The sequence below is a fragment of the Lipotes vexillifer genome, unplaced genomic scaffold, assembly GCF_000442215.2.
Source record: "Lipotes vexillifer unplaced genomic scaffold, Lipotes_vexillifer_v1.1 scaffold311, whole genome shotgun sequence".
In the NCBI taxonomy this organism is placed as follows: Eukaryota; Metazoa; Chordata; class Mammalia; order Artiodactyla; family Lipotidae; genus Lipotes; species Lipotes vexillifer.
The window spans coordinates 1,507,200-1,518,049 of NW_006791012.1; the positions used below are offsets into that span (position 1 = coordinate 1,507,200).

General features: G+C 38.2%; 1 non-coding gene across 1 annotated transcript; it reads right to left on the reverse strand.

Moving 5' to 3' along the window:
• Window positions 1-469: 469 nt before the first annotated feature.
• On the reverse strand, window positions 470-542 carry TRNAG-UCC (transfer RNA glycine (anticodon UCC)). Its single transcript has one exon. It is a non-coding gene; the product is annotated as a tRNA-Gly (tRNA).
• Window positions 543-10,850: the final 10,308 nt, after the last annotated feature.

Below are 10,850 nucleotides of genomic sequence, written 5' to 3' on the forward strand. Positions count from 1 at the left end.
CCACAGTTTAAAGAATATTTGCATGTTTTGAGAGCAAAGTTCATCAATTCGCTTGACGTAATTAGAGAGGTCTGACCATTCTTGAACACATAACATAGACTCCAATATTTTTTAAGTCAGGAGAAGGCCGAAATAACATATGGCCTGACTTCTTCTTCCTTTTTATATGACAACTTGTGGGTAGATTTGTGGCAAACAAAGTTGAAAGTCATGTGCCCTTTCTCAGGCCGAGCATGATAACAGGTGACTAGGTCCACATCCCTGAAGGGGTTACGCTTGTATGATGCGGTTCCAGTGAACCCCTGACCTCTCACTTATACCCTGGAGCGGAAGCAGCCAACTGTTCAAAGGTCAAGGTTCCCTTTACTTTGAGACAGTAAACCCATTACATCGGAACCATTTCTTTTTCTTTCTTTTTTTTTTTAAATTTTATTTATTTTGGCCGCGCCTCGTGGCTTGCAGGATGTAATTCCCCGACCAGGGATCGAACCTGTGTCCCATGCAGTGGAAGTGCAGAGTCCTAACCACTGGACCACCGAGGAATTCCCTAGGAAAGTCCATTTTATTTATTTACTTTTTTAATTGACTGCTTTTTAAAATAAATTTATTTATTTAATTTATTTTTTGGCTATGTTGGGTCTTCGTTGTGGTGAGCGGGGTCCTCATTGCAGTGGCTTCTCTTGTTGCGGAGCACAGGCTCTAGGCACTTGGGCTTCAGTAGTTGTGGCTCATGGGCTCAGTAGTTGTCGCTGTGGGCTCTAGAGCGCAGGCTCAGTAGTTGTGGCGCACGGGCTTAGTTGCTCCGTGGCATGTGGGATCTTCCCGGGCCAGGGCTCAAATCCATGTCCCCTGCACTGGCAGGCGGATTCTTAACCACTGCGCCACCAGGGAAGTCCCCAGAACCGTTTCTAATCCAATGTTACATAAAGAGCCCAGGACTTGGCTGAGATTAGTGCTAAATAAACATATGAAGTCTTATTAACATGGATTGACTAGGAGAAAACTGGAAAACATAGTACTTCAGGGATGGCTTACAGTAGCTGGTAGTTTAGCTCCCTCAGGGAGAAAGACTAACGCATTAACCCAACATGCCACCCAGTATATATTTACAGGTAGTTAGTAAAAACAGTAATGCTATGCAAAATGAATATCTGGAACATGAATCAATAGAGATCAGCTAATTAGGTTATAAATGCATTGATTTTATTTTGAATACGTCCTCAAATAGAGTCTGCGAGTAAAGCATTCCGAAATGGGGCTCTTAAACAGAGAGGAGCGACAATCAGATTACTCTCTGCCACTCTCCAATCAATCCAGAAGTGTTAGGTAAAGTACTTTGATGCATATTCTATATAATCAGAATGACACATCCTATTAATATTCCAATTACTGTTGAACTATTAGCAGTGCCTGAGTCTGGTGTCTTAGGGCCTCATAGCAGTAATCCGGGAACCTGGTGTCATCTTTTGTATTCATTCATTCAATTTAAAATGAGACGATTTTCCCTTTAAAGCATTTTTACTAAAAAGCATTATTTTATGCATGGATTTAACATTCTACTTGATTTAGGTGGACTCTCAGAATGAGTTGCTAGCTCCTTTTGTTCTTTTCTTCACTGAAAGAGGTCAGCAGCTGTGATTTTATTTATAAATTTAAATGCCAAATTTTGGCACAATGAGTTATTATTAAAATAATAGTTATTTGTGTTCATAAAAAGTCTCTTTCCACACTGTAAAAACCAGGAGTCCAATAATTTAATAAACTAGTCTAGAGCAAGGATAGGCCAGAGTTGTCAACCTCATCTTAGAACACATAAAATTCATAAAATTGTGGACATGAAAGTCACTTTGGAAAAAACAATGTTTCCACTCTTCCGAATATTTTCTCAACCTAAAATTTGCTTCTTTTTACTTTGAAACTCATGTAGGAATACGCCAGTTATCATAAATTAAATACAGTTCCATAAGCTAAGTGCCAAACTACTGTTGGAAACATCAAACTTGCCATCATATTCATATATGTATAGTCAGACTTTTAGAAGGTTTGCTTTATCTTAAATTGAATTCAGTTAGAAAGGTTTATGTGATGATATGGTATAGATACACTCTATCTTGAATCATGTAGCTATTACTGGCCATGAATATCACACATTTAGTGTTCAATGCTGGTGCCTTGGCACAGCTTGGGAGAAGTGGAGATGGAAAAAGGTTGATGGATTTGAGAGATGTTTTGGGGGTCAAGTCTAAAAGTTTAATGAACTAAATTTGGGATATAAGTAAAATAGAGGAATCAAGGATACCAGACTTATGGCTTGAGAAATTGGATGGCTGTTTCCAAAGACAGCACATAATGGGGAGGTACAGTTGAGTTTTCGGGGTGCTGGTGTAATAAAGTGTTCTCGTTGAAAATGGTAAGTTTGAGATGCCCAAGTGGAGATGTCAAGGGTACAGTTGGATATTTAAATCCAAAGCTCAGAAGTAAGGTCTTGACTAAACATGTCAACTTGAGCATTGATGGCATTTAAAACTTTGGAAATGGGTGAGCTCACCCTAGGCACAAATGTAAAGAGAAAAGAGGGGCTAAACCCGAACCTTGCAGAATCAACATTTAGAAGATAGGCAGTAAGTGGCCTTCTGTGTAGGGGTCAGAGACCACATTCCAGAAGACTTGAGCAAATGATCCAAGATGACAGGTCAATTTCTTTCCTCATACCCTAATAAACTGTGCCAAACTGAGATATTTGTGAAGGATTGGGTTTTTGTTCTTGTTTTTTTTTTTTCCTTATATTAAACTTTGAATATAAAAAGCTAAGCAATTGATTTGAAAATGAGTATAATAAAAGGGAAGAAAAAAAAGAGTCTTAGGGACATGGTAACCACAGTCCTGAATGAGGACATTTGCAGTTGCCATTCCTTTGGTCTGGGACACTCCACCCTCAGAGAGCCATCTGGCTCACGCCCTCATGTTATTCTGGTGTCTGTGCAAATGTCACCCATTCAGTGAGGACTTCACTGACCACCTTATCTAAAACATTAACACCAATCCCATCCTTATCACTATCTCTCCCTCTTCCTCTGCTTAATTTTTTTCCATAGAACTTATCACCATGTGACATATATGTCTACATATTCATTTACTCATTTTCTGTCTCCTCTCACTAAAACCTAAGCCCTACAAGGGCAAGCATTTTGTCTGCTTTCACTGCTGTGACCACAACACACCCCCAAAATGCTTGACACATAGTAGGTGTTCAATAGATTTTTTTAAAATAAATGAATAAAAGAATGAACCAGCAAAAGAGATAAAAGGGAGCAGCCAAAGAAGTAGGAAGAAAATGTGGAGGCGTCTCAGAAGCGAAAAGAAAAAAGGTGTTTGAAAAAGGAGCACCTATGGTCGAACAAGGTGAATGCTGCTGAAGGGTCCAGGAAGATAATGAAGCAAAAAGTACGTCAGACTTGGCATCGTGAGAGTAACTGCAGATGTTGAAGAGAGTGATTTCAGTGTAGTGGTGGGGGCAGAAGTCAGAATGATTAGGGCCGAGGAGAGACTAGGAGGTAAGGAAGTGGGAATTAAGTAAGTAGGTAACTAGACTAAAAAGTTTTGCTTCAAAGTAAAATGCTGATATAAGGCAGTTAAGAAAGAGGACTATGAGATCGAGAGGGTGCATTAATACTTTTTGCTTTGGCTTTTTAAAGTGGCGTACCTGTCATCTCCTGCCACAATAATGCTGCTCAACAAACAACCCTACAACCTTAGTGGCATTCGACAAAACACATTTTTGTGCTTCTCTGTCTGGATCGGTGAGGTAGGTGGCTTGGCTTCACGTCTGGATTTGGGATGGTTGTAGGCTGATCTAGGCTGGCCTCAGCTGGGTTGACTCAAGTACGTTCCACGCGTCTGTCATCCACCAGCAGGTGACTCCAGACATGTTCTCATCGTGACAGCTGAGGCACAGAAATGGAAACAGGAAAGTCCTCTTGAATCCTATGTTCAAAACAGGCACACTGTCACTTTCTCTTCATTCTGTTGACTAAAGCAAGTCAAGAGGCCAGCTAGATTCAAAGGGGAGTTACTATTGCTATGAAACAAACTACCCCCAAACTTAGCTACATAAAATTACCATTTTATTATCCTTACAGTTTCTCTGGGTCAAGAATCCAGAGACAGCACGGTAGGGTTGGCTTGCCTCTGCCGCTTGATGTCTGGTGCCTCAGTTGGTAAGATACAGATGCCAGGGACTGAAATCACATGAAGGCATCTTTACTTAAGTTTGACAGTGATGTTGGTTGTCAACTAGGACTGCAGCTGGAGCTGTTGGCTGGAATGCAGCATGTGGCTTCTCCATGTGGGCTAGGCTCTCTCACAGCATGACAGAATAATCGGATTTCTTCCATGGCAGTTATGAGATCTGAAGGCTGGTGTCCCAGTGTACAAGGCATAAGCTGTGTCTCCTTTTACTGCCTAGCCTCAGAAGTCATGCAGTGTCACTTCTGACATATTCAGTTGGTTACAAACCAATTCTCAAGCCTTCCCCAGATTCAAGGAAAGAGGAATTATACTCCACCGCTTAACAGGAGAGTGGTAAATTCAGGAGATCGGTACAGGCACATTTATGAATGTGGGAGTGGAGAGAAGAGAGATACAGTAGTTTACTTTCTAATATCTCCTTGGGAAATGTAAGCCTAGTTGTACATCACTGGGTGTTGCTTGTCCCTGTCTACTCTTTCTACCTGAGAGTAGCCAACATAGACTAGAAGCCTCTTTACCCTGATAGAAAAGAAAAGGTACTTTTAACACGAGACTGGAGCCTCCAGGAGTTTGTCCAAACTGACTCCACCTAGTTGGTTTTGCAGTTAAGTTCCTGAAGATTCTTGGGCATGGCTGCTGTGAAAATTTCTTTACATTTAAAAGCTGTAACAAAGAAAATATAAACGCAAGCCTCAACAAGCATGTATTATAGGGGTTGGTTGTAGATATTTGACTCAGTGAGACCCAGGGCCTTCTCCTGAGACATTTCTAGAGTGGCTTTGGTGTCCAGAAACTCCAGTATAATAATGTCTTACAGACCATACTGACTGTAGATTAACTTAAAACATACCATTATTTCAACAAGTCGCATTTTGGATATGCTAAAGCTAAGAAGCTAGGGAATAAATGACACTTTTAAAAGTAAATCTTGCCTTTTTTTATGGGTTTTCTGAGCTAAAATATTGAAAATAAGTCAACATCTGTTGTACATTTATACTATAAATTTATGTTCTCTAAAACCATATACAACTATATACAATAAATATATACAATGAATTATATGTGTATATATATTACATATTGATATTCAATATATCTAAAAACAATTTGCTGATTTTTAGAAGAGAAAGTTTCAATTCTTTTGTGTTACATATTGGTTATAAATTTAAAAATCTATGCTGAATTATTGACAAAATATACAATTTGAAAAAGATGGGATTTTTTTGTAAGTAGAGAGGAATATCTGTATAACTATCATCAAATATTATCAATATTTATAAAGTTAAAAAATTTTTTGAATGATTCTTGGTATAGCCCTCTTTGGTATGTAAGGCAGGCATTATTGTTTTATAGTCATTTTACAGATGTAAAAGCTGAGGGTTACAATATTTAAATGACCTAGTTTCACAAAGTAAGAAAATGGTAGAGCTAGAATCTGAACCTTGTTTCTATTGTACCCCACTAAATGGCTTATGTATGTTTATAAACATATGCCTAAATTCACACATGTTTATATACACATATGCAATCATAGAGGTCAATTTTATGTAATCCGTAGTCACATATCTAATTGTGTATATGTCTATAGAAATGAATATGCTAGTAATTATTTAGATTTTAAGCAAAATCACTCATATTTTTAATAGTTACAAATGTATACTTATACTTATTTCCATCTTCCTATACTTATACTTATTTCCATCTTTGATATCTGAAAATATGTTTGCATCCAGTACACTCATTGATTAAAAAAATATTTAAAAGCTGATAGCTACTAAAGATGTCTTTAGATTTTTGAAAGCTGAGCAAACATAGAACTTCAGTGTTCAAACTTGGCATTTTACCCACTCTCTTTTTGCAGTTAAAGGGATTCAGCAGTTAAAATTCCATGAAAATTTATGAGGAAGTGCCAAGACAGAGAAAATAGAGTTTACACATAATCCATCCTTGACCTCAACAAAGCTTTTGATAAAGTGCAACATGTAAGACTTTGTGCATAGACTTGAGGGCAAAGAATTTAGGGAAAATACCAAATGGTCAGGAGTTTACAATAAAGCATATGTGTGTGTAAGTGAAAAGGAGATGACAGATGTAGGCAAAGCAGAGAGGGTCTCCAGGATTAGTTACTTTCCAATACTGATCCAGTAGAAATAATTGGCAAAGAGGAAAGAGAGTCAAAAATACCAAACTATAAAAGCTCAGGCCTAAATCCACAAAAGGCAAATATATATATATTTTAACCCTAACACTTTGCTCTCTGAGGAGTAAACTTAAAAAAGAAAGGAGTTCCAGTATACATTAGTGTCTCAAACTCATAACAAAATCTCATGTACCTGTGACTCATTGTACCTCCAGGATTCTAAGAAGCTATTCTATGTAAGACAAAGGACAAAGGAAGATTTAGTAACAGTCTTTTGGGGGAAAAACACCACATTGAATGTGCATGATAAATTGAGAACATATTCTAGTTGCAGAAATGTGAAAATGTGAGGGTGGGGAAATAATCTTAAAATAGAGGAAATAAGGTAAATATTTGACTTGAACCACTTAGATTAAGAGAAAGATGTATTTAGTGAATAGCACTCAGATGATAACAAGGATTAACAAAGAGCAGAACTCTCAGTGAGGCACAATTAAACCAGCAGTTAAATAATCCAGCGAACATGTGCTTAAACAAGCAAACAATCACAGGCTGCCCGATCACTGCTCAATGCACAGAGCATGAGTCACAGAAATTATTTCAGCATCACTGAAGGGAAAAGCCATGTTGTGCTCAATTCTGGTTGACTTATTACAAATAAGGATATCAGAGAAAATAAGAAGTGTATGGCAGAAGGTAGATAAAGTTATTCAGTGATTCAAAGAAATTAATTATAGAAGAAAAGCACAAAAACTAGGTGTGTTGTGATGACCTCATTGAGGGAAGCAAGGATGACAGGCCTTGCAAGGGTGGATTCCCTGAAGGAATCTGCATTTATAACAACTAAAAAGGGAAGCATCAAATCCCCAAGAGAGCCCAGCACGAGCAAAATTTAATTGATATCTCTCATCCATTCCCTGATAATACTGGAAAGAAAGGGTTCTGAGAAGTGATTAAGATGAACGCCAACAGTCCAAATAGGGACCTGATTAAGAATTCAGAGGGAGAAAAATAAACTCTTATGAAGGTACATCTTTTAAAATTGTTCTTTATCTGGACTTTTGATGACCCTGAATGAACACTTTACTTAGGGGAAAAAAATGCACACCTGTATTGTCTGGAACTGGCATGTGAATACAGGCTCTCAGTAGACTTTAAGTTTTAACATCAGGCAAGTTATTTTTCTTTGTTTATCCTTGGGATTAAAATATTACACGAAATGACAAGACCTAAGGAGTTTGTCATAGCTGCTGTTCAGACACCACATTTTGGCTGTTATACACCACACTTTATGACTCTCAGAATCAGCCCCAACATAACCTTTGAGATTAGACCTGTGTGAGATCCTTCAGGTGCTTGCTCCCTCTCTTATTTAAGTCGCTTGCATCTGGATCACAGTGATTTCAGCTTTGAGTGAAGGAGAACAGAAGAGGAAAATGTGCTCAAACTTTATAAATCCAGAATAAAAATGAACAATAGCTAAAGGAAACACACTTTTTCTTTTTAGTTCAACCAATCAACTTTATTATCATTACACGTGTTATATACTGAATGCACAAATTGCCACCTCCCCTCCCCCAGGTACAGAACTCTCCAAGTAGCAAACCTGTGTGTATGTGTGTGCTTAAATTTCAAACCAAGTTACTATCTATGTTAAAAATGACTCTAAAACTCCAGAAGGATAACATATGGCTTGATGTTTATTTTGATATGGTACTTTTTATTTCATCTACTCCATAGCTCTGAATGCCTAAAGCTATTGGGTTAAATAAGAATGCAGTCTATTTCTGAGCTATTTCAATGAAAGAGGTTTCACTGTGACAGCTGGACTTCCAAGTTGAGCTGTAGAATATAATTCACACTATCCCTTTTTGGGATTTAGATGCAATATCTTTTTAATATTCATTAATTTGATTTAAATATTGATTTGATATCACTAATATGCACGACTCAAAATATTCTCCTTTTTTTTTTAACATCTTTATTGGAGTATAATTGCTTTACAATGGTGTGTTAGTTTCTGCTTTATAACAAAGTGAATCAGTTATACATATACATATGTTCCCATATCTCTTCCCTCTTGCGTCTCCATCCCTCCCACCCTCCCTATCCCACTCCTCTAGGTGGTCACAAACCACCTAGCTGATCTCCCTGTGCTATGTGGCTGCTTCCGACTAGCTATCTATTTTACATTTGGTAGTGTGTATATGTCCATGTCACTCTCTCACTTTGTCACAGCTTACCATTCCCCCTCCCCATGTCCTCAAGTCCCTGCTCTAGTGGGTCTGTGTCTTTATTCCCGTCTTACCCCTAGGTTCTTCATGACCTTTTTTTTTTTTCTTAGATTCCATATATATGTGTTAGCATACAGTATTTGTTTTTCTCTTCCTGACTTACTTCACTCTGTATGACAGACTCTAGGTCCATCCACCTCACTACAAATAACTCAATTTCGTTTCTTTTTATGGCTGAGTAATATTCCATTGTATATATGTGCCACACCTTCTTTATCCATTCATCTGTTGATGGACACTTAGGTTGCTTCCATGTCCTGGCTATTGTAAATAGAGCTGCAGTGAACATTTTGGTACATGACTCTTTTTGAATTATGGTTTTCTCAGGGTATATGCCCAGTAGTGGGATTGCTGGGTTGTACGGTAGTTCTATTTGTAGTTTTTTAAGGAACTTCCATACTGTTCTCCATAGTGGCTGTATCAATTTACATTCCCACCAACAGTGCAAGAGGGTTCCCTTTTCTCCACACCCTCTCCAGCATTTATTGTTTCTAGATTTTTTTTGTTTTTTTTTTGGCAGTATGCGGGCCTCTCACTCCTGTGGCCTCTCCCGTTGCAGAGCGCAGGCTCTGGACTCGCAGGCTCAGCGGCCTTGGCCCACGGGCCCAGCCGCTCCGTGGCATGTGGGACCCTCCCGGACCAGGGCACGAACCCTGCATCAGCAGGCGGACTCTCAACCACTGCGCCACCAGGAAAGCCCCTGTTTCTAGATTTTTTGATGATGTCCATTCGGACTGGTGTGAGATGATATCTCATTGTAATTTTTATTATTTTTTTTTTTTTTGCGGTACGTGGGCCTGTCACTGTTGTGGCCTCTCCCGTTGCGGAACACAGGCTCCAGACGCGCAGGCTCAGCAGCCATGGCTCACGGGCCCAGCCGCTCCGCGGCATGTGGGATCTTCCCTGACCGGGGCACGAACCCGTGTCCCCTGCATCAGCAGGCGGACTCTCAACCACTGCGCCACCAGGGAAGCCCTCATTGTAGTTTTGATTTGCATTTCTCTAATGATTAATGATGTTGAGCATTCTTTCATGTGTTTGTTGGCAATCTGTATATCTTCTTTGAAGAAATGTCTATTTATGTCTTCTGCCCATTTTTGGATTGGGTTGTTTGTTTTTTTGTTACTGGACTGCATGAGCTGCTTGTAAATTTTGGAGATTAATCCTTTGTCAGCTGCTTCATTTGCAAATATTGGCTCCCATTCTGAGGGTTGTCTTTTGGTCTTGTTTATGGTTTCCTTTGCTGTGCAAAAGCTTTTAAGTTTCATTAGGTCCCATTTGTTTATTTTTGGGAAACACTCTTTTGATGTAAAAAGTTGATCAGGACATCTCTTCAGAATATTTCTACACTAACTAGCCTTGGCATTCAAGAGGCAGACTTGGATTCTATTAAAAAGAACCCTCGAGAAGGCCCAGAATTATGTAGAAAATAACAAATGAAACCTTAATGCCCTAAGCCATTCTTCAATGGCAGGCAAGGTCACATTAACAGAAATGGCCAATATTCTTGGAGTTAGAAAGGCCTTTCTTAAACAATATTACACCCAGAAACTTTTATGAGAGGGATGCATATTCTATTTCCTAAAAATGTTAAACTTTTGTATAACCAAAGGCAATACTAACAGAGAGAAAAATGGCAAATTACTAAAATACAGTTTAAACCTATACAGAAAGTTATTATCTTAATATAAAAGGCTACTATCTTAATATATAGAAGCTCTTGCAAATCAACAAGATTGATAATTGGGAGAGAAAATGAAAAAGTAATAGAGACAAAACAGATTTTCAAATACTAATCAAAGCAATGCAAAATGAAATAATAAAATAATATGTTTTGCCTCTCATAATAATCAACTGTTACTACTCTGAACTAAGCAGGGTGTGGGGGAAATAGTGAACTCTCTTAAGTGAGATGAGATTTTAAACTGGAAAATTTCTAGGGACAATCTAATAAGATAAATAAAAATTTTAAATGTATACATTTTTTGCCTCAGCAATTTTATTCCTAGGAATATATTCCAATGAAATAACTGACCAAGTACACAAAGATTGTGTGTACATATGTAGGGGTTTTATAATAATGAAATAATACAGAAAGAAAATAACCTTAATGTTTATCAGTGAAGTTTGGTTAAATAAAGTATGGAAGAGTTATAAAATGGAATACT